This window comes from Chlorocebus sabaeus, chromosome 23 (assembly GCF_047675955.1).
Source record: "Chlorocebus sabaeus isolate Y175 chromosome 23, mChlSab1.0.hap1, whole genome shotgun sequence".
Classification (NCBI taxonomy): Eukaryota; Metazoa; Chordata; class Mammalia; order Primates; family Cercopithecidae; genus Chlorocebus; species Chlorocebus sabaeus.
The window spans coordinates 27,487,880-27,511,271 of NC_132926.1; the positions used below are offsets into that span (position 1 = coordinate 27,487,880).

At 46.6% G+C, this 23,392-nt stretch overlaps 1 protein-coding gene across 4 annotated transcripts in view; it reads right to left on the reverse strand.

Annotated features, from left to right (window-relative positions):
• Positions 1 to 23,392, reverse strand: part of LARP1 (La ribonucleoprotein 1, translational regulator) — a 138,149-nt gene that overhangs the window by 88,699 nt on the left and 26,058 nt on the right. Inside the window, exon 1 of one of the 4 annotated variants that reach the window (XM_073010565.1) lies at positions 17,899 to 18,187. The exons of the other annotated variants lie outside the window; for them this stretch is intronic. The gene's annotated coding sequence lies outside the window, so the exon portion shown is untranslated. Of the gene's footprint in view, positions 1 to 17,898; positions 18,188 to 23,392 lie in introns of those variants that run through there. 4 annotated transcript variants of the gene reach the window in all.

Here is a 23,392-nt window from a genome sequence, read left to right on the forward strand (position 1 = left end):
AGCAAGTTCCAGAGGATGATTTCTACCAGTTCCACTGAACTGGCAGGGCACCACAGTGACTTCTCTGCCATTTAGTGGGCCCTTTCCAAAAAGATCTGGATCTCAGCCCTGAAGGAGCTCTTCCTTGGGTGCTCTATGTCAACCCTCAAGATAGTGGCTGTTCCTCATATTTGCTATTCCTAGTCTTCAACGTTCTCTTTCCTTCTTATTAGTCAATCCCCTGTTACTCTAATCCCCTATTATAATGAACAATTCTTCATACTCAACTTTCCATATTCAAAGTACTATGTGCTTTCTCTCTCCTAGTTGGACCCAAACAGATCCATTCCTCACTCATACTGTGTCTGGTGGTTGCTGTTGGCTGTTGGCTCTGCCTCTCTCTCCATTTCTCAAGAAGGATAGGCTCAACTTAATTACATGGCAGCTGAGATCCAAAAGGGTGAATACCGAAAACACAAGGCCTCTTGAAGGCAAAGGCTCAGATGCCCCATAATCATGTCAACTGATCTCTATTGGTCAAAGTAAGCCAAAGGATAAGCGAGATTCAAAAGGAGGAAAAATTGACTCAATCTCTTGATTGAAAGAGTGACAAAGTCACATTGCAAAGGAGTGTGGGTACAGGAATGGGAGGAATTGTTGCAACCATCATGGCAAACACTCTACTGTAGACTCATTGCATCGGAATCCGCAGGCTGCTTGTTGAAAGAAGGTTCGTTGGCCCTACACCAGAGGGGCTAAATCGACAGAGTGGGATCTGGGAATCCAAAATTTTAACACCCTTGCCAAGTGATTCATACTTATATTACAACTTGAGAGCCATTAGCCTATGCTCATACAAGATTTCTTTTCTCTTCTTGCTTTTGAGACACAGTTTTACTCTGTTGTCCAGGCTGGAGTACAGTGGTGTGATCTCGGCTCACTACAACCTCCACCACCAGGGTTTGAGTGATTTTCCTGCCTCAGCCTCCGGAGTAGCTGGGATTACAGGCACACACCACCATGCCCAGCTAATTTTTCTATTATTAGTAGAGACAGAGTTTTGCCATGTTGGTCAGGCTGGTCTCAAACTCCTGACCTCAAGTGATCTGCCCAACACAGCCTCCTAAAGTGCTGGGATTACAGGCAACATTTCTTTTATTTATCATCATTTTTAAAATTTTACAGATAAAGTTGTATGTATTTATCATATACAGCATGATGTTTTAAAATATATATACATTGTGGAATAAGTAAATCTAGCTAATTAACACTAGCTCACATAGTCATTATTTTTGTGAGAACACAACATTCACTCTCTTAGCATTTTTCTTTTTTTCTTTTTTTTTTTTTGAGATGGAGTCTTGCTCTGTCACCCAGGCTGGAGTGCAGTGACGTGATCTCGGCTCACTGCAACGTCTGCCTCCTGGGTTCACGCCATTCTCCTGCCTCAGCCTCCCAAGTAGCTGGGACTACAGGCGCCCGCCACTGCGCCCGGCTAATTTTTTTCTATTTTTTAGTAGAGACGGGGTTTCACCATGGTCTCGATCTCCTGACCTTGTGATCCGCCCGCCTCGGCCTCCCAAAGTGCTGGGATTACAGGCGTGAGCCACCGCGCCCCCGGCCAATTTTTTGTATTTTTAATAGAGACGGGGTTTCACTGTGTTAGCCAGGATGGTCTGGATCTCCTGACCTTGTGATCCGCCCGCCTCAGCCTCCCAAAGAGCGGGGATTACAGGCATGAGCCACCGTGCCTGGCCCCCAACATTTTTCAAGTATACGATATATTGTTGTTAACTTTAGTCACCATGTTGTGTAATAGATTCCTTAAACTTAATCCTCCCATCTAACTGAAATTTTGTAACCTTTGACCAATATCACCCCAATTCTCCCTTCTCCCACAACTACCCTAGACCTTGGTAACTACCATTTTACTCTCTAATTCTAATGGGATATGATTTATTTTCATTTATGACTTCAAACATATCATTCCATTGTCTTCTGGCTTTCATTATTTCTGTGGAGACAGTTTTATTATTGCTCCCTTCAAAAATTTCCCCTTATCTTTTACTATCAGCAGTTACATTATAATAGGCCCTAGTTCTGTAGTTCTGTTTTATTTATTTTTTCTGCTTAGGGTTTCAAGTGATTCTTAATTATTGACCATCATCAAATATTGCTTCTGGCTTCATTTCTCTTTGCATTGCGTCTCTTCTCTCATCTCTTCTCCCCTCCCCTCCCTCTCTTCCCATGGGACTTCAATTATATATATGTGGAAATTTTTACCACACTCCATATAAAATATGTATTATATGTGCTGAATACTTTTGATATGGTTTGGCTCTGTTTCCCCACCCAAATCTCACCTTGAATTATAATAATCCGCACATGTCAAGGGCAGGACCAGGTAGAAGTGAGTGAATCATGGAAGCGGTTTCCCCCATGCTGTTCTCGTGATAATGAGTGAGTCTCACAAGATCTGATGATTTTAAAAGCATCTGGCATTTCCCCTGCTGGCTCTCATTCTCTCTCCTGCCGCCCTGTGCAGAGGTGCCTTCTGCCATGATTGCAAGTTTCCTGAGGTCTCCCCAGCCATGTGGATCTGTGAGTCAATGAAATCTCTTTTCTTTATGAATTACCCAGTCTCAGGTATTTCTTCATAGCAGCATGAGAACAAATTAACACAACTTTCTACTGGCTTTTTGGTTCACTAATTTTTATTTTCAGCTGTGTTAATATGCTGTTATATCCAGCTATTGCGTCTTAATTTTGGATGCTGTATTTGGGGCTTAAATTTTCATTTGATTCTCCGTGATAGATTGTACTTCTATGCAGAAATTCTCCATTTTGTCATGTAATTTCTTGACTATATTAATCACATATCTTTTAAAGTCCATGCCTCAAAATGCCAAAATCTGGATCTCCTATGGGCCAATTGCTATTGTCTACTTGGTTTTTAGCCATGTGGTTTTATCTGTGGAAATATCAGATAAAGCTAGGCGCGGTGCCTCACCCCTGTAATCCCAGCACTTTGGGAGGCTGAGGCGGGTGGATCACCTGAGGTCAGGAGTTCAAGACCAGCCTGACCAACCTGGAGAAACCCCGTCTCTACTAAAAATACAAAAAATTAGCCAGGTGGTGCATGCCTGTAATCCTGGCTACTTGGGAGGCTGAGGCAGGAGAATTGCTTGAATCTGGGAGGCAGAGGTTGTGGTAAACCAAGATTGTGCCATCGCACTCCAGCCTGGGTGACAAGAGTGAAACTCCATCTCAAAAAAAGAAAGAAAGAAAGAAAGAAAGAAAGAAAGAAAGAAAGAAAGAAAGAAAGAAAGAAAGAAAGAAAGAAAAAGAAAGAAAAAGAAATGTCAGGTAAATTTTGATTGAATACCAGGTATCGTGTATGAAAAAAATCTGAGGCCCTGGATGGTATTATCTTCCTTGAGAAATATTTTTACTTTTGCTTCTACTAGGCATTTACACCTAAGTCCTCTAAGGGATTGAATTGATTGGGTGCTAGTTTTGTCAGGGCTGATGTAATTCTAATTCACATGTATTCCTAGGGTGTTGCCCTTTGGTGGCTCCAGTTGAAGACTTGAAATGTTGGCCAGGTGAAGTGGCTCACACCTGTAATCCCAGCACTGTGGAAGGCCAAGGTGGGCGGATCACTTGCGGTCAGGAGTTTGAGACCAGCCTGGGCAACATGGAGATACTGCTGTCTCTACTAAAAACACAAAAATTAGCTGGGTGTGGGGGAGGGTGCCTATAATTCCAGCTACTCAAGAGACTGAGGCAGGGGAATGACTCAAACCTGGGAGGCAGAGGTTGCAGTGAGCCGAGATTATACTGCCGCACTCCAGTCTGGGTGACACAGCGAGACTCCAGCTCAAAAAAAAAAAAAAAAAGAAGACCTGAAACGTTTATTAGGGGCACTCCTTCTTGGTAGACTCTGAAATCCAATTTTTATTCTATTCCCCAGCCTCATAACACTACCAGACTCTATGCTCAGTTTCTTAGCCTTTTCTTGAGAAAGAGCCTACGCCTCCTGCAGGAAAGTAGCGACCAAATATGGGGCTTCTTATCTCTCTGGAATCTTGACCCCTCAGGTCCTTGTTGCTTTGGTAGTTCTCTAATGCCTTCAAATACACACATACACACACACACACACACACACACACATTTTGTTTAGCTTTCGTTTTTTTTCTTTTGAGATAGGGTCTCACTCTGTCACCCAAGCTAGAGTGCAGTGGCATAATCACGGCTCACTGCAGCCTCAACCTTCTGGGCTCAAGCAACCCTTCCACCTCAGCCTCCCAAGGAGCTGGGACTATCGAGGCAATGCATGCCACCACACCTATTTTTTTTTTTTTTTTTTGAGATGGAGTGCCACTCTGTCACCCAGGCTGGAGTGCAGTGGCACGATCTCGGCTCACTGCAACCTCCACCTCCCAGGTTCAAGCAATTCTCTGCCTCAGCCTCCCAGGTAGCTGGGATTACAGGTGCCTGCCACCACAGCCAGCTGATTTTTGTATTTTTAGTACAGATGGAGTTTCACCATCTTGGCCAGGTTGGTCTTGATCTTATGACCTCGTGATCCACCCGCCTCGGCCTCCCAAAGTGCTGGGATTACAAGCGTGAGCCACCGCACCCGGCCCACATCTGGCTAATTTAAAAATTTTTTGTAGAGACAAGGTCTCACTATGTTGCCCAAGCTGGCCTCGGCCTCCCAAAGTATTGAGATTTCAGGCATGAGCCACCAGTCCTGGCTGTTCAGCTCTTTTAATAATTCCCAGTGGTGGCCAGGCGCAGTGGCTTACGCCTGTAATCCCAGCCTTTGGGAGGCCAAGGTGGGCGGATCACTTGAGCTTGGGAGTTCGAGACCAGTTTTGGCAACATGACGAAACCCCATCTATACACAAAATGCAAAATTATCCAGGTATAGGGCACAGACCTGTAGTCCCAGCTACTTGGGAGGCTGAGGTGGCAGCATCACCTGAGCCTGGGAAGCTCAAGGCTGCAGTGAGCTGTGATTGTGCCACTGCACTCCAGTCTGGGTGAGAGAGTAAGACCTTGTCTTTAAAAAAAAAAAAAAAAATCCCAGTGAAGTGGGGGAGCAGTCTTCTAGTCCATAATTACTAATTACTGGAAATGGAAAGCCTTTGTTTACCTAACATTTATCTTGCATTTTTCCATGGGCAGGAACGACACTTTATTCTTCTCTGTAGTGCCAGGGCCTCCTCGCTTTAAGTTTTCAATAGACACCATTTAAATAAATGGATAACGACTTGTAAATTGTTTTCGCTTTCATAATCCAATGCTCCAGGCAGGGAAGGAATTACTTCTGTAGTCCTAGATATTGGACCCAGAGAAGACTTGCCCAAAAGTCCCTTGACGGCCGGGCGCGGTGGCTCACGCCTGTAATCCCACACTTTGGGAGACCGAGGTGGGCGGATCACAAGGTCAGGAGATCGAGACCACGGTGAAACCCCATCTCTACTAAAAATACAAAAAATTAGCCGGGCGCGGTGGCAGGCGCCTATAGTCCCAGCTACTCAGGAGGCTGAGGCAGGAGAATGGCGTGAACCCGGGAGGCGGAGCTTGCAGTGAGCCGAGATCATGCCACTGCACTCCAGCCTGGGCCACAGAGCGAGACTCTGTCTCAAAAAAAAAAAAAAAAAATTAAAAGTCCCTTGACTAAGGTCCACTGAAAAGTCAGCAGTCTAGCTGAGTCAGAGTTTTAGATTCCTCCTCTAGTAAAGAACAGATGATAACAACAGGAGCTACTCAAGATAGGGCTGCTGTAAAAATTCCATGAGGCAATGTGAATAAAGTTCTTGGCAGAGTAACTGGATCTGTAAATAGGAGTTATTGTTTAAGGAAGGATTAGTATAGTAAACAAGGTGCCTTATTCCAGCTTTCTCTCTACGAGTTTTAGGGTATCACAACAACCAGTGAAATCTCACCACTTTTCCTGTTCTGAGGGCTGGAGACTCCACTCCTAGAAGATCATGGTTGCCTCTGGCAGGGTTCAAAATACTCACTACAGTTCTGTGGATGATCTAACACCATGAAGGCAGGGTTGGAGGATAGCCCTCACTGCTTAGGGGTCCTCTGGACCCTACTGCCCCCTGCTGAAGGCCTCCCTAAAGCCTGGGAATCCAGAGTAGAGGGAGAATCAGTAGCCCTCATGCCAGGGGAGTGTGGCTGAAGGGCCCCATCTTTCTCCCCACTTGTCCCCAAACAAGTCCATGTGGCAGAGTAATTAAGAACACAGAATCCAAATAAAGGCAGACTTGGGTTTCAATTCTAGCACACTACTTCCTGGTTGTTGGCTCCTGGCTAAGTCTCTTAATTTCCCTGACTCAGTTTCCTCATCTGTATAATGAAGTTGATAACAGCATCTACTTTTATAGAACTGTTTGAAAGATTAAATGAGACATAATAAATGGTACCTCTTATTTTTTCTCATTATTTTTCCCCCTAGAATATATGTCAGAAGGAAGTGGTACAGCCAGAGCTAAAACCTGTATCTTCACACACTCCCTTCCCCCACCTTTGCCTATACCACCCCTAAAACAACTCACGTTTTAGGGTTTACACAGTGTTTACACAGTGCTTACACAGTGCTTTACACAGTGGACCCAACCTTCCCCATCCCAGTCCATGGTAATTCTTGGATACCTGTGGGGCTAAACTTATGAGGAGGCTGTCTGAGGCCTGAAGGTGACTATCCCAGCAGGACTGTGGGCTCTGGCTGCCCTAGTCTCCCAAGGGTTCTATATCTCAGCACACTTGTAACCCATCACTGTTCCCTAGCTGAAAACCTTAGGGTTAAGGCATTGACAACCCCTGTTACAACTGGCACTTGTAATGCCCAGCAGTGACATATTAACCCATTGTTAGTAAATGAGTCCTGGAACCAGTTACTTAGGCTCCTGGTGACAGTCCAGAGGCCAGAGCCCAGAACATGAAAATTGGGAAGAAAATCAGACGTTTGGCATTTGTCAGACTCTACCTCAACTCACTGTATGACCTTGGCCAAGTCATTTCCCTTCTCTGGACTTTACTTTTTTGTCCGAAGCAGAGAAGAGTTAAAACCCAGGAAAGAGGCTGGGTGTGCTGGCTCACGCCTGTAATCCCAGCACTTTGGGGGGCCGAGGTGGGTGGATCACCTGAGGTCAGGAGTTTGAGACCAGCCTGGCCAACATGGTAAACCCTGTCCCTACCAAAAATACAAAAATTAGCCGGGCATGGTGGTACACACCTGTAGTTCCACTACTCAGGAGACTGAGGCAGGAGAATCGCTTGAACCCGGGAGGCAGAGGTTGCAGTGAGCTGAGATTGTGCCACTGCACTCCAGCCTGGGTGACAGAGTGAGCCTCTGTCTCAAAAAAAAAAAAAAACCCTAGGAAAGATGCATGAGGTCCCTTTCACCTCTAGCATTCTAAGAATCAGGGATTCAGATGGGCACGGTGGCTCACGCCTGTAATCCCAGCACTTTGGGAGGCCGAGGCAGGCGGATCACGAGGTCAGGAGATCGAGATCATCCTGGCTAACACGGTGAAACCCCGTCTCTACTAAAAATACAAAAAATTAGCTGGGCGTGGTGGCAGGTGCCTGTAGTCCCAGCTACTCGAGAGGCTGAAGCAGGAGAATGGCGTGAACCAGGGAGGTGGAGATTGCAGTGAGACAAGATCGCGCCACTGCACTCCAGACTGGGCAACGGAGAGAGACTCCGTCTCAAAAAAAAAAAAAAAAAAGAATCACGGATTCTATGAATTCTCCACTGCCTGGCTATATCCTGTTCCTGGTGATCTGGTTCCTGTAAGTATAGAAATGATAGACTCGGCCGGGCGCGGTGGCTCAAGCCTGTAATCCCAGCACTTTGGGAGGCCGAGATGGGCGGATCACGAGATCAGGAGATCAAGACCATCCTGGCTAACACAGTGAAACCCCGTCTCTACCAAAAAAATACAAAAAAACTAGCCGGGCGAGGTGGCGGGGGCCTGTAGTCCCAGCCACTCGGGAGGCTGAGGAAGGAAAATGGCGTAAACCCGGGAGGCAGAGCTTGCAGTGAGCTGAGATCCGGCCACTGCACTCCAGCCTGGGCGACAGAGCGAGACTCCGTCTCAACCAAAAAAAAAAAAAAAAAGAAATGATAGACTCTTCCTGACTGTGTAGGTGACCTCTCCATGTGCTACTGGCTGGTCTCTGAAAATAATCCCTGTCTCGCCCAGAATGAGGGCAGGGTCACACCTGTTCTCTAACCTATCAGCAGAACTCCTGAGCCTTCTGTGTGTTTAGCTTCCTCTGCTCACCCACCAGCCTGGAGAGAGCAATATTCCCAGGCTCCTGAATCTCCTCTTCTCATAGCTCCCTGGCATTGGGTATTGTCCGGGTAATGAAGAAGGCAGGGAGGGAAGACAGCAAAAGGAGTCCAGCAGCCTCCCTGAAGGAGGAGAAAGGGATGCTGGAAAAAGGGAGAGGGCAGGGAGGCTAAAGGCAGATCATGTGGAGTCTGGGTTGCCATATTCTGCAGCGGCTAGACTTGGCCTTGCACGTAGTGAGGAGTCATCAAGGGCTTTAGAGTGGAAGAAAGACATGGTCATAACTTGTGGTCAGAACGTATTTTGGCTCCATGGAAGGCAGACAGAGAGAAACTGGCGGCTGTTAGAGAAACGAAGGTCAAAGATAATGTCATAGCAGTGGAGACAGTAAAGAGGAGATATTTAGGAGGTAAGGTGGTAGACTGAGTATCTGGGCATTCAACCATAAATCTGACTGTGTCATTGTGCTGGGTGACTGGGATGATACTGTCATAGGATACAGGGAATACCTGGTTTGTCAGTATGGAGAGAAAGGACTCCGGGAGCATGGAAAAAAGGGTGCCAGGCCGTGGAGACAAATACATTACAATCCCTTTAACCACAGCCTTATGTTCCTTACAGCTTTCTCTGGATTGGTTCTCTCAACACTTGTGCATTATCATCTCTGTTTTGCAAATGAGAAACTTGACATGAGAAACTTTGCAAATGAGAAACGTTAGCAGCAGAACCAGGATGTTGAATTCCAGTTTCCTGACCCTTGGCCCAGCACTCAGCCACACAAGGTGCTTCCTTGCAGTGGCTGGCAGGAAGAGGTACAGGGAAGTTCACCTGTGCCTAGGTGCTTCCCAGCTCCTCTCCCTGGCCTCCCCTATGCCCCCAAAGCTGCCACCAACTGGTAATGGTAACATAGGACCCCTTCACTTCTTTCAGCCTCTGCTTTCCTTTATGTCATGTGGAGTTGTGGGTGGGGCCAAATGAAGGTTTTCAACATTCGAACAAACAGAGGAATCCCCCGCCACGACACACTTTTTTTTTGAGACGGAGTCTCGCTCTGTTGCCCAGGCTGGAGTGTAATGGTGCCATCATAGCTCACTGCAACCTCGACCTCCTAGGCTCAAGGGATCGTCCCACCTCAGCCTCCGGAGTAGCTGGGACTATAGACGTGCACCACCATGTCGGGCTAATTTAAAATATGTATATTTTTAGAGATGAGGTTGCACTGTGTTGCCCAGGCAAGTCTCCAACCCCTGGGCTCAAGTGATCCTCCCACCTCAGCTTCCCCAAGAGCTGGGATTACAAGTGTGAACCACCAGGCCCAGCACCCCCCCCTTTTTTTTTTTTTTTTTTTTTTTTAAGACAATGGAATCATATGAATCACTGAAATGAACTCAAATAGAAAAGAACCTTCTCAAGTTGAAGCAGAGAGTAGGGATGCAGACGCAGAGGCTATCTGGTTGGATGGTTTTCCTGCTTGCTACCTCAACTCATCCACTGTTTGACAGCTTCCTTGACACTTCCAGAGTCTCCAGGGTTCCATAGCCCACAATTTGCAAACCACTGGCCTAGCAGACTCCTGCATGAACCTCCCAAAACAGAGGTTCCCAGCCTGGGTCCACAGATAGAATTCAGGGTATCTCTGAACTTGGAAGGAAAAAAAAAATTTCTTCTCTTTTCTTTCTTTCTTTTTTTTCCCCGCCAAGACACGGTCTCTCTCTGTTGCCCAGGCTAGAGTGGCACAATCTCAGCTCACTGCAGCCTCAACCTCCTGGGCTCAAGTGATCCTCCCACCTCAGCCTCCTGAGCAGCTGGGACTGCAGACATGTGCCACCATACCTGGCTAATTTTTAAATGTTTAGAGATAGAGTTTCCCTATGTTGCTCAGGCTTGTCCCAAACTCTCAGGTTCAAGTGATCCTCCTACCTCAGCCTCCCAAAGTGTTGGAATTACAGGTGTGAGCCACCACACCTACCTTCTGTTTTTCAGTTATGGACCACTACAAACCACTGTCTTTATTTTCCCTAACCTGTAACTCAAGTTAGCATTTTGTTTCGTTATAAATGTAGGCAATGACCCACAGTAGTATTGGCAGTTCCTGTGACTGTGTCACCAAAAGAAATCATAGATATTTTAACATCACATTATAGTTGTTGCAGATCTTTCAAAAATACCATTTATGGTTAGTATTAATTTTTTTTTTTTTTTTTTTTTTGAGACAGAGTCTCGCTCTGTTGCCCAGGCTGGAGTGCAGTGGTGCGATCTTGGCTCACTGCAACCTCCGCCTTCTGGGTTCAAGCAATTCTCCTGCCTCAGCCTCCCAAGTAGCTGGGACAAAAGGCACATGCCGCCATGCCTGGCTAATTTTTTGTATTTTAGTAGAGACGGGGTTTCACTGTGTTGCCCAGGCTGGTGTCAAACTCCTGAGCTCAGGCAATCCACCCGCCTCAGCCTCCCAAAGTGCTAAGATTACAGGCATGAGCCACTGCGCCCGGCCAGTATTATAAAATTACCATAGCGATATCTTTTTTTTTTTTTTTTGAGACAGAGTCTAACTTTGTCACCCAGACTGGAGTGCAGTGGCACAGTCTCAGCTCACTGCAACCTCTGCCTCCTGGGCTCAAGTGATTCTCGTGCCTCAGGCTCCTGTGTAGCTGGGATTACAGACATGTGCCACCATGTCCACCTAATTTTTGCATTTTTAGTAGAGACGGGGTTTCTCCATGTTGGCCAGCTGGTCTCAAACTCCTGGCCTCATGTGATCCGCCTGCCTCAGCCTCCCAAAGTGCTGGAATTACAGGCATGAGGCCACCACACCCAGCTACAATAGTTATATCTGCTGCTAGACTTCATTTTTAATGTACTAATAAAGAATCACATATTACTACAGCAATTTCTTTTGATAGTTGTATTTCAGGATGATTGGTTTCCTTTGTCATCCTGTGTATTCTATGTATTTAAAAATACCCTGAGAAGGAGCCCATAGGTTTCACAGATTGTCAAGGGATCCATGAAATCAATAAGGTTAAAAACCCTTGTCCTAGGACTTCTCTTCCAGAAGAGAGGGAGCTGGGAGCTTGCTGAAGGCTGCCAAAAGAGGGTATGTAGGGCCTAGGATCCCCAGAGGCCCCTCTGCTTCCATGTGTACTCTCTGAGCCTGAGGAAAATGAGACAGGAAACTAGGACAGGAGCAAAGGGACTCTGAGAAGTGGAGCAGAGGCCAATAGGCCAGGCTGGCAGGGCTCAGGCTAGGGGCACCGAACTGAATTTCTTAGCCCCCACCCCAGCCAGGCTTCCCAGGACTCCTAGGTCCTAGTCTTGCTTCAGTCATTTCCCTTCCCAGCCTCAGTTTTCTTCTCTCAGCTAATACAGTGGGAGCAATCATGACTTCAAGGTCAAGAGAGACTCTGCTTCTGGATCTACTTCTGCCTTGCCTTGCCACATGACTTTGGGCAAGTCATCACCCCTTCCCACATTAGCTTTCATATCTGTGTAACAAGGAGATTGCCTGGCTCAAGGATAGCAAATTTCTAATATAGATACTGCCATTCCCCCTTGCCATACCCACAACAGACATTGTTGAGAGATCTGAGAGTCTGATCATTCCATGCCCATAGGTAGCTTCTGAGCCTTTTCAACACTCTACTTGTCGACTGGAATTGGCAAATGAAGTGGAGCCTATTTGCTATTACTGTACTAGATTATCTAGCTGGGCACAGTGGCCTATGCCTCTGGTCCCAGCTACCTAGGAGGCTGAGGCAGGAGGATCACTTGAGTCCAAGAGTTCTGGGGTATGGTACACCATGCTAATCACGTGTCTGTACTAAGTTTGGCATCAATGTGGTGACCTCCCTGGAGAGGGGGGCCACCAGCTTGCCTACGGAGGGGTGAACTGGCCCAGGTTGGAAATGGAGCAGGTCAAAACTCCAGTGCTCCCATGCTGATCAGTAGTGGGATCACGCCTGTGAATCCCACTGCACTCCAGCCTGGGCAAAATAACAAGACCCCATCTCGAACAAATCAGTAAAAAAAAAGAAAAAAAAGAAAGACAAAAGAATAGATGAGGCAGGGCGCGGTGGCTCAAGCCTGTAATCCCAGCACTTTGGGAGGCCGAGATGGGCGGATCATGAGGTCAGGAGATCGAGACCATCCTGGCTAACACGGTGAAACCCCGTCTCTACTAAAAAATACAAAAAAACTAGCCGGGCGAGGTGGCGGGCGCCTGTAGTCCCAGCTACTCGGGAGGCTGAGGCAGGAGAATGGCGTAAACCCAGGAGGCGGAGCTTGCAGTGAGCTGAGATCCGGCCACTGCACTCTAGCCTGGGCGACAGAGCAAGACTCCATCTCAAAAAAAAAAAAAAAAAGAATAGATGATAAGGCACCACCTACATTTCTATCTCTGATATTTTATCGCTTTAAAGATCTGATCTCAGAAACCCAAGTAAGATACTAGCTAGATGCAGAGACCTGTAAAGGCGGCTATTTCTGCTGGTGAGGTGGCTCATGCCTGTAATCTCAGCAACTCAGGAGGCTAAGGCAAGAGGTTCATTTGACAAGAGTAATTTGAGACCAGCCTGGCCAACAAAGTGAGACTCTGTTTCTATTAAAAAAAATTTTTTTTTAAGTTAGCTGGGCATGGTGGCCTACACCTGTAGTCCCAGCTACTAGGGAGGCTGAGGTGGGAGGATTCCTTGAGCCCAGGATTTTGAGGCTGCAGTGAGTTAAGAAGGTGCCACTGCACTGCAGCCTGGGTGACAGAGTGAAACACTGACTCTTAAAAAGAAAAAAGAAAACAAAAGGCTATTTCTAACCCATAGGGGTGTGTGTGTGTGTGTGTGTGTGTGTGTGTGTGTGTGTGTGTATGTGTCAGAGAAAGAGAGAACATTCTCAGCTGGGCTACATATTTTCTCTCATGTAGGAAAAATGGGGTCAGAATAGGACACCCAGAAGCTGAAATCTCAGTAGAGCTCCTCATGGTTCAGTTAGGCCTCCTGGAACAGATGAGTGGAGGCACATGGAAGTCAGACTCTTTGATCAAAGTACTGGGAATTGGCATCCTACCAGTACTGATATCACCAGGGCCTTTCCTGTCCCTAAATGTCCTGTGTCACAAAGAATAGCAGTGATGGTGACAGAGAGTGAATAACACCAGTCACTTCTGGTATAATTTACATGGACTCAGATTAGCTAGGTAGCCAAGATGTGCTGGACACTTGTGGTTTCTTGCAAAGCAATGCAGAAAGCCACTTAGGAAGTTATTTCAGAGTATGACTAGCCCAAGTTACAGCAGAAGCCTAGACAGGTGCCATAACTTACCTAATGTCACAGCCGTTTCAAGCCATCACTAGGACCAGGGCCCAGCTATGTAAGTAAGGAGTAGAGTGCAATGCAGAGGTTGAATAACCACAGGCTTGTGGGGCCAGGCTGGCAACACAAATGAGAAAGTAGGCTAGGTAGAATAGTAGGGAATGGTAGGGACTGTGGCAAACTAGATGTCACATGCCCTGTTTAAAGGCAGCAGCTAATATCAGTTCAAGTTGGTTGTTGGCATATGAGAATGTGGACATATAGTGCCAGATCTTTCTTCTGGTTTTTAGAGACATGTCAGACTTTAGATTTTTATATTAAATAGTCTCTCTCTCCTTTTTTTTTTTTCTTTTTTTGGAGACAGGGTCTCATTCTCTTGCCCAGGCTAGAGTATAGCAGCTTGATCTTGGCTCTCTGCAACTTCCACCTCCCTGGCTCAAGGAAATCCTCCCGCCTCAGCTCCTAAGTAGCTGGGACTACAGGTGCACACCACCACACCCGGCTAATTTTTAAATTTTTTGTAGAGATCGGATTTCACCATGTCACCCAGGTCAGTCTCAAACTCCTGGATTCAAGCAAGTTGCCTGCCTTGGCCCCCCAAAGTGCTGAGATTACAGGTGTGAGCTACTGTGCCTGGCCAAATAATCTCATGTTAAAATGTTGCCATCAGCCGGGTGCAGTGGCTCACACCTGTAATCCCAACACTTTGGGAGGCCAAAGCAGGTGGATCACTTGAGGTCAAAAGTTCGAGACCAGCCTAGCCAACATGGTGAAACCCCATCTCTACTAAAAATACAAAAATTAGCCAGGTGTGGTGGTATGTGCTTATAATCCCAGTTACTTGGGAGGCTGAGGCAGGAGGATCGCTTGAACCCTGGAGGCAGAGGCTGCAGTGAGCCAAGATGGCACCACTGCACTCCAGCCTGGGTGACAGAGTGATACTCTCTGTCTCAAAACAAAATAAAATGTTGGCATCTAACTTTTTAAACAGTAAAAGGCTGGGCATAGTGGCTCATGTGTGTAATCCCAGCACTTTGGGAGGCTGAGGCAGGCAGATCACCTGAGGTCAGGAATTCAAGACCTGCCTGGCCAACATGGCAAAACCCCATCTCTACTAAAAATATAGAAAAATAGATGGGTGTGGTGGCAGGCGCCTGTAATCCCAGCCACTAGAGAGGCTGAGGCACAAGAATCGCTTGAATCCAGGAGGCAGAGGGTACAGTGAGCTGAGATTGCACCATTCCACTCCAAACTGGGCAACAGAGCAAGACTCCATCTCAAAAAAACCAAAAAATAGTAAAACACCACTGTGTAGGCCAAACAAAACACAACTGAGAACTGCAGTCTAGCCTGATTTGTAAATTCTGGTGGAAGGGGTAAGGGCCCCAGGCTGCAGATTTAGACATATAAAGACCTGAGTCGGAGTTCTGCCACTGCATGTCTAAGTAACTTTATTTAAGATTTGTAGCCTCCCTGAGCTTCAATACTTTCTCCTGTAAAATGAGAATAGTAAAATGGGCTACTGTGAGGATAAATGAGGTAATGACTTTAAAACATCTAGTAAAATGGTTAGCTCATCGTAGGTACGCAATAACTACAGCTACTCCACTGAAGTTCCTAATTGGAGGAACTCCCAATCCCTTCTGCTCCCTACTCCATCCACTTCAAATCTTTTTCCCGAAGGTTTGGTCACTCAATATCCCTGGAACTCTAACTCAGATACCCAAGGCACTCAAAAAATACTCGCACACACCCTGCATTCACTCTTGGGAGGATTTTGAGATGCCAAGGCTGGTTACCAAGGAAAATGTTTAGGAGCCTTCCCTGGTCAGCAGCAATGTTTCAGTGTTGATTAAAAGACAGGCTTGGTCAGGCGCGGTGGCTCACGCCTGTAATCCCAGCACTTTGGGAAGCCGAGGTGGGCAGATCACCTGAGGTCAGGAGTTTAAGACCAGCCTGACCAACCTGGAGAAACTCCGTCTCTACTAAAAATACAAAATTAGCTGAGTGCGGTGGCACATGCCTGTAATCCCAGCTACTTAGGAGGCTGAGGCAGGAGAATCACTTGAACCCGGGAGGCGGAGGTTGCGGTGAGCTGAGATCAAGCCATTGCACTCCAGCCTGCGCAACTAGAGCAAAACTGTCTCGAAAAAAAAAAAAAAAGAGACAGAGCCTTGCCCCAGAGCAGAGGACTGGCTAACATGACCCTTCAGGGTCCTTAAAATCTTCAACTTTAATTTCCTTTTTTTTTTTTTTTTTGAGACACAGTCTCGCTCTGTTGCCCAGGCTGGAGTGCAATGGCGTGATCTCGGCTCACTGGAACCTCTGCCTCGTAGGTTCAAGCAATTCTCCTGGCTCAGCCTGAGAAGCTGGGATTACAGGTGTCTGCCACTACACTCAGTTAAATTTTTTGTATTTTTAGTAGAGACAGGATTTCACCATGTTGGCCAGGCTGGTCTCAAACTCCTGACCTCATGATTCGCCTACCTCAGCCTCTCAAAGTGCTGAGATTACAGGCATGAGCCACCATGCACGGCTTCATCTTTAATTTCATTAGCTCCTGTGCACATGCACATATGCATATATGCGCATAACGCTCACACACATTGTTGCTAAATATCTGCCTAAATTCCCTATTCCTAGAAACTGTTTTGGCTTTCACTTTCACTGCACTCCTTCTACCATAGGCTCTACCCAGAGGGAGGGTGCTGCCACAACCCTTGAAACCAACATTCTCTGAGATTTATTTACTCAGCAGGGAGCTACAGGAAAGGAGAGAACAGGAAAGGCTGAAGCTCAATGACTGCATAGAAGGGTCTTTGAAAAGAAAAGTGACTTACACCCAGGGTCATCAGTAGGTCTTACAATATATATTTGAGCCCAAGATCCTCTACTCCAAAGTGCCTGTTCTAATCACTGTATTATCCTGCTGCTTCCAATGGGGCCACATTCCAGGACTGGGTTCCCATCCCAGGAGTCACTAGAAAATACCATGACTCAGCGAGAGATTTCCCCTTTCTTTCTGTTTATATGATTCTACATTTCAAAAAGTCCCAGTAAATGGTATTTTTTTTAAAGTAAAAGGATTTAAACAAGCATCCACGATTCCATCATAATCAGTAATTCTTTTATCGCATTATCACACAATGATTGGAGAAAATAATTACTACAGAGGCCACATTTTACACAACATTCATTACCTTACCTCATCAATTCCAAAATGTATTTTTAAATCTGAATTTATCTTAAAATCTGTGGAATCTAAGTTTCCATGGAAGACTTTATTTGGTCATAAGAAAAATCCTGGTAGACAAGCATTGCCCAGATTACAATCCCCATTTTGCAGCTGGGAAAACTGAGTTCAAAGAGGTAAACAATTTGCCTGAGGTCACAGAGCTAGTCAGCGCAGAACCAGAACTGCAGGCCTATCTCCTGATTTTCAGCACAAGCAGTATCTACCATATATTCCTGGCCTCCAGGCCCTGTGTTCATCCCTACCTGTTCCCATCACCCTCCTGGCCACACCCTAACAGAGGGCTGAGGGAGACCTCAGCTACTCCAACCAGGCTTCCCTAGCCTCAGCCAGCTAGAGGTGGGGTAAACTGACTGTGGGGACTCCTGGGAGCAGTATCTCCTCATAGGAAGTTTTTAAGTCCAAAGCTTTCACTTTCAAGAATGAACCCTGTGTGTGAGGCAGCACTGCAGAGACCAAAGCTCAGGCTGGGTGTGAGGGCAGGATTTTGCTGGTGTCCTTATAAACCCCATGCAAACTAGATCTAGGAGTTCCCCACCTGGGGACCCCATTCCCTGGAAATTACTCACAAATGCTCTATTTTTCATATTTCAAAAGGTCAAATGAAAATCGAATATCAACTCTAGATAAGATCTCACAGACAGAATAAAACACTACATTGCTTTTGGCTAAAGTTGCATCAATTTAGTGGTTGGTTTCTGCTAACCAAAAAACACTGATTGGCTATTACAGGGCCACAATTAACACAGAAAGGGGAAACCAATTAACGAACTATTATGTAACAGGTGCAGCTTGACAGACTTAAATCTTTCAGAACAAGGGGTGTGACAAGGGAAAACAATAAAAGAGGAAAGCTGAGAGCGGAATTTGAGCTCCTCATTTTCCCAGATGGGGAATGTGAGGTTCAGAGAGCTGGAGTCACTCGCTCAGGGTCACACAGCAGGGCTGGAACCAGCACCCAAGGTTTCTGCCCCTAGGGAGAAGGATCTTCCCACCACACCCTGCTGTCCTGAGGTTCGAGAAACGCAGAGTGCTAGGACTCACCAGGGTTGCTGAAGGGGGCCAGGCCAGGGAATGGCAATGGCTTCTCCCTGTCACCTGTGGGCTCCTTTCTCGGGGCAGCTGCCAAGGCCACGCTGTTTTTCCTCCCTGGAAGTCTGCCAGGGCAGCTAGGTGTGGGAGCCTCTTGGAAATCCAGCTCTGGGTGAGGGAAAGGAGGCTTCTCTGACAAAAGCACCCTCCAAAGAATGGAGTGACCAGGGCCTGGGGTCACGATGTGGCCCTAGAGGGTTTAGGCACATCCAGATCGCACAGCTGCCTCCTGGCTCTGGCCCGGGAGCTCTCCAGGTTGCCAGGCTAGTTTTCCTGCCAGATGCTGGGTGCCTTTAAGAGAGCAACGGCAGCTCATTGGCCGAGAAAGCCTCCCCCACCTCTTTACCTGAGCGGGGAGCACAGATCGGGTAGGGGCAGAGAGACTTAGGTGAGTAAACAAACGGTGGCAACCCGCGGAGTCTCCCCTCCTCCACAGCCCTGGTCCTGGGCTTCCTTCCTCACCTCCACTCTCCACCCTGGAAAACAAGCTGGGGCTAAAGGAAGAGCAAAACACTCTGCAAAGTGCTCAGCGCGGTTCAGACTACATGATCTCACAGTGACCCTGGGGCAGAGCTGTTAGTACGTCTTCTCTTTTCGGTGGAACAACTGAGTCCTTGGAGGGGTGAAGTGGCTTGTCCAGTTCACACAGCCCTTGCAAGGAAGGTCGACAGAAAGGGATGGTGTGAGGATCCAAACCCAAGTCTCCTGCCTTTGACTTCCCATGCAGTGCTGCTGGACCACACCACTTTCCTGTTTGTGAAGCCTTTGGCAAGTCACTGCCTCAGTTTCCGCATCTGTAGCATGGCATAGTCATGCCAGTGATCCTCTACTCACTATAATGAGTGTATAACCTTGGGTTTAAAGCTGAAAGACATTTTGGAGAGTATCTAGCTCATCTAGTCATTTATCAGGCATTCATTATTCAACAGGCATTGTTATTCAGCAACTACTATGTGTCGGGCCCTGTTTTAGTTCCTAGGGACACATCAATGAGCAAGGAAGTCAAGGACCCTACTTTTACTGAGTTTACATTCTGGAGAGAGGAGATCTAGATATAAAGACGCCAATTAGATAGGTAATAGTTCCACAAAAATGAAATACGTTGATATGATAATGGGGGGTGGATGTGAATATTTTCAACGATGTGCTAAGGGAGGCCCTCCCTCGGGAGGTGATATTAAAGCTGAGACATGAATGATGACAAGGAACCAGGCAATGGAAGAGCTGGAGCAAGAGTGTTCAATGCACACAGAAGCAACCACAAGTGTAAGGACCCCGAAAAGCAGGTACATTTGGAGAACAGAAAGCTGCTGTCACTACAATATAGTTCAATCCCTGTACCCCTTCTTAATACATAAGGAATCTTACCTATTCCTTATCTATTCCTGGAAGGTAATTCAGGAATTCAGAAAGATGATTCAACTTGCCCAAGATTCCCTCTTGTAAATTCCTCCTTCCTTTCTTTATCCTCATGTAGAAGAGAAGGAAACTGAAGCTTGGGGCTGACCAGCATACTTGGGTTACCAACCCAACAATCATTCCAGTAGCCTACACTGCTATAATCTCATGCTTCTTCCACTCTGTAGACATACGTAAACTCCCAGACAGCAAGAACTATGATTTTAAGAGTGTACAACACTGCTGGGTGCGGTGGCTCAGGCCTGTAATCCCAGCACTTTGGGAAGATGAGGTGGGCGGATCATGAGGTCAGGAGTTCGAGAACAGCCTGACCAACATAGTGAAACCCCATCTCTACTAAAAATACAAAAATAAGCCAGGTGTGGTGGTGCATGCCTGTAATCCCAGCTACTCGGGAGGCTGAGGCAGGAGAATCACTTGAACTGGGAGGTGGAGGTTGCAGTGAGCCAAGATCACGCCACTGCACTCCAACCTGGGTGACAGAGTGAGACTCTGTCTCCAAAAAAAAAAAAAGGTATCACACTGAAGAAAAATCCTGACTGACACTGACAGAATATGTAGTAGTCTTCAAAATTCCAGCAGTAATGCAAACGACCACACTGTCACATGGGATCAGCACAGACCTTTCCTGTGGAGTTCCTTTCCACTTTCATTTTCAGAATTTTTTACTCTGATTTTTAAAAAGGGCTGTCTGTTTTCAGCCTAATATTGTTAGTGGTAGCTTTGGTATTATTATGAGATTGTTGAATATATAGGATGGGATAAAGCAAGTGAGTTTATGCTGGTGTTTCTGAGAATCAGGACTTTTGGTGTGGGAGAAAAATACAAATGAAAGACAAAAGGGGTTAAGTAAAAACGCATAATCCTGTGTTTGTATTGGAGGTTTCAGTGTGTTTTTTTTTTTTTTTTTTTGAGATGGAGTCTCACTTTGTCACCCAGGCTGGAGTGCAGTGCCGTGATTTCGGCTCACTGCAACCTCCACCTCCTGGGTTCAAGTGATTCTTCTGCCTCAGCCTCCTGAGTAGCTGGGATTATAGGTGTGCGCCACCATGCCTGGCTAATTTTTTGTATTTTTAGTAGAGACGGGGTTTCACCATGTTGGTCAGGCTGGTCTCGAACTCCTGACCTCATGATCCACCCACATCAGCCTCCCAAAGTGCTGGGAGTACAGGTGTGAGCCACTGCACCTGGCCTAAATCTTTTTTTTTAAGAGATAGGGTCTCACTATATTGACCAGGTTGGTTTCGAACTGTTTTCAGGTCTAGAAACAATGACCAATCCTTTAGCACAGAGGTCCCCAACTCCCAGGTCATGGACTGGTACCAGTCGTGGCCTGTTGGAACTGGGCCACACAGCAGGAGGTGAGCGGCCTGCAGCCAGCAAAGCCTTGTCTGTTTCCAGCGGCTCCCCACCACTTGCATTACCATCTGAGCTCCGCCTCCTGTCAGATCAATGGTGGCATTAGATTCTCATACGAGCCTGAACCCTATTGCAAACTGCATATGGCAGGGATCTAGGTTGTGCACTCCTTATGAGAACCTAATGCCTGATGATCTGGGGTGGAATTGAGGCGATGATGCTAGCACTGGGGAGCGGCTGCAAATGTAGATTAACATTAGCAGAGAGGTTTGATTGCACAGAGACCATAATAAATCAGTTGCTTGCAGACTCGTATCAAAACCTTATCAGTGAGTGACAAGTGACAATTAAGGTGCATCTGGTGGCAGGCTTTAGGTCAGCATCTGACAGTTATTTTAGTGATTGCGTGACCCGCTCATTATTTTATTTACTGCTTCCATCTGTGCCTCTTTCCCACACTGCACACTCGCCTTGGTCACAGTTTTGGTGAGCCCACAAGCTAACCCTAGCCAAAATGAGTAAAAAAAAAACAACAAATTCACTGGAGAGCTTATTTGAAAAGGCGGAAAGACCCGATGATGAGAGAGCAGAAGACTCAGACTGCCACAAAAAGAAAGCTGCATTTAAAAGAAAATACCAAGAGTCCTACTTAAATTATGGGTTCATTGCAACACGTGATTCACATTCTCCAAGCCTGCTTTGCCTAATATGTGGCGACTGGCTATCCAATGAAGCCATGAAACCTTCAAAACTGCTTCACCACATGAAGGCCAAGCACCCTGCATCAAAAGACAAGCTTTTGGAGTTTTCAAAAGAAAAGAATGTGAACACGAAGAACAGAAGCAATTATTGAAGGCCACCACTTCATCAAATGTGTCTGCACTGAGAGCATCATTCTTAGTGGTTAACCGCATTGCTAAAGCTAAGAAGCCTTTACTATTGGTGAAGAGTTGATCCTGCCTGCAGCTAAGGACATTTGTCGTGAACTTTTGGGAGAGGCTGCAGTTCAAAAGGTGGCACGTGTTCCTCTTTTGGCTAGCACCACAACTGGACAAATTGATGAACTGGCAGAGGATATTGAGACACAATTGTTAGAGAGGATTAATGAGTCACCGTGGTACGCAATCCAGGTTGACGAGTCTACCAATGTTGACAACACGGCAACAATGCTTGTTTTATCCATAGAGAAGTGCTGAAATGTCACCTGAACTTAACAACATTTTAGGGCGGGCGCAGTGGTTCACACCTGTAATCCCAGCACTTTGGGAGGCTGAGGTGGGTGGATCACCTGAGGTCAGGAGTTCGAGACCAGCCTGGCCAACATGGAGAAACCCCGTCTCTATTAAAAATACAAAATTAGCCGGGCGTGGTGGTGCATGCCTGCATTCCCAGCTACTCAGGAGGCTGAGGCAGGAGAATCACTTGAACCCAGGAGGCGGAGGTTGTGGTGAGCCAAGATCACCATTGCACTCCAGCCTGGGCAACAAGAATGAAACTCTGCCTCAAAAACAAACAAACAAACAAAAAACAAAACAAAAAAACACCACATTTTGCAGGACGTAATTAAAATGATCAGCCACATTAAAGTACGTGCCCTTAACTCACGTCTGTGCAGCTGTGAGGAAATGGACACAGAGCACACATGTCTTCTCTTATACACAGGTGTGAGATGGCTTTCTAAAGGTAGATCACTGGCCACAGTTTCTGAGTTATTAGATATTTCTTTTAGAAAAAGTTACCACTGGCAGCACATTTCAGTGACACAGAATGGGCTGCAAAACTTGTGTGACATATTCAACCTGCTCAACGAACTCAAATTTGTCACTTCAAGGGACAACGACCACTCTGTTCAAGTTGGCAGATAAAGTGGCTGCATTCAAAGCCAAACTGGAATTATGGGAGCGACGAATGAGCTTTGGGATTTCTGACAGGTTTCAAGCATTAGCAGTGATTTTTGAAAGAAAAAGACTGAGCCAGGGTCTTCTTTCTCTCAGCTGGTGCATGATCACTTATCCCAGCTTTCAAAAGAGTTTGAGCATTACTTCCCAACCACAAAAGACCCCTGAACTGGGAAGGAATGGATCCACGACCCATTTGTGAATAAGCCAACTGACTTGACGTTGTCCATGCTAGAAGCGGATCAACTGCTTGAGAGGGCAAATGACGGTGGCCTTAAAAGTATGTTTGGGGCCGGGCGCGGTGGCTCATGCTTGTAATCCCAGCACTTTGGGAGGCCAAGGCGGGCAGATCACAAGGTCAAGAGATCGACACCATCTGGCCAACATGGTGAAACCCCGTCTCTACTAAAAAAAAAAATACAAAAAATTAGCCGGGCGTGGTGGCGCATGCCTGTAGTCCCAGCTACTAGGGAGGCTGAGGCAGGAGAATCACTTGAACCCGGGAGGCGGAGGTTGCAGTGAGGTGAGATCGCACCACTGCACTCCAGCCTGGGCAGTGTCAGAGCAAGACTCTGTCTCAAAAAAGAAAAAAAGGAATGTTTGAGACTTCAAATTTCCATACGTTCTGGATTAAAGTCAAGGCAGAATATCCTGAGACTGCCACAAAAGCACTGAAAAGCCTGCTTCCTCCCATTTCCAACAGCGTATCCTTGTGAAGCAGGGTTTCTGCAGTGTCAGCAACCAAAACAAGATTACGGAGTAGACTGGAC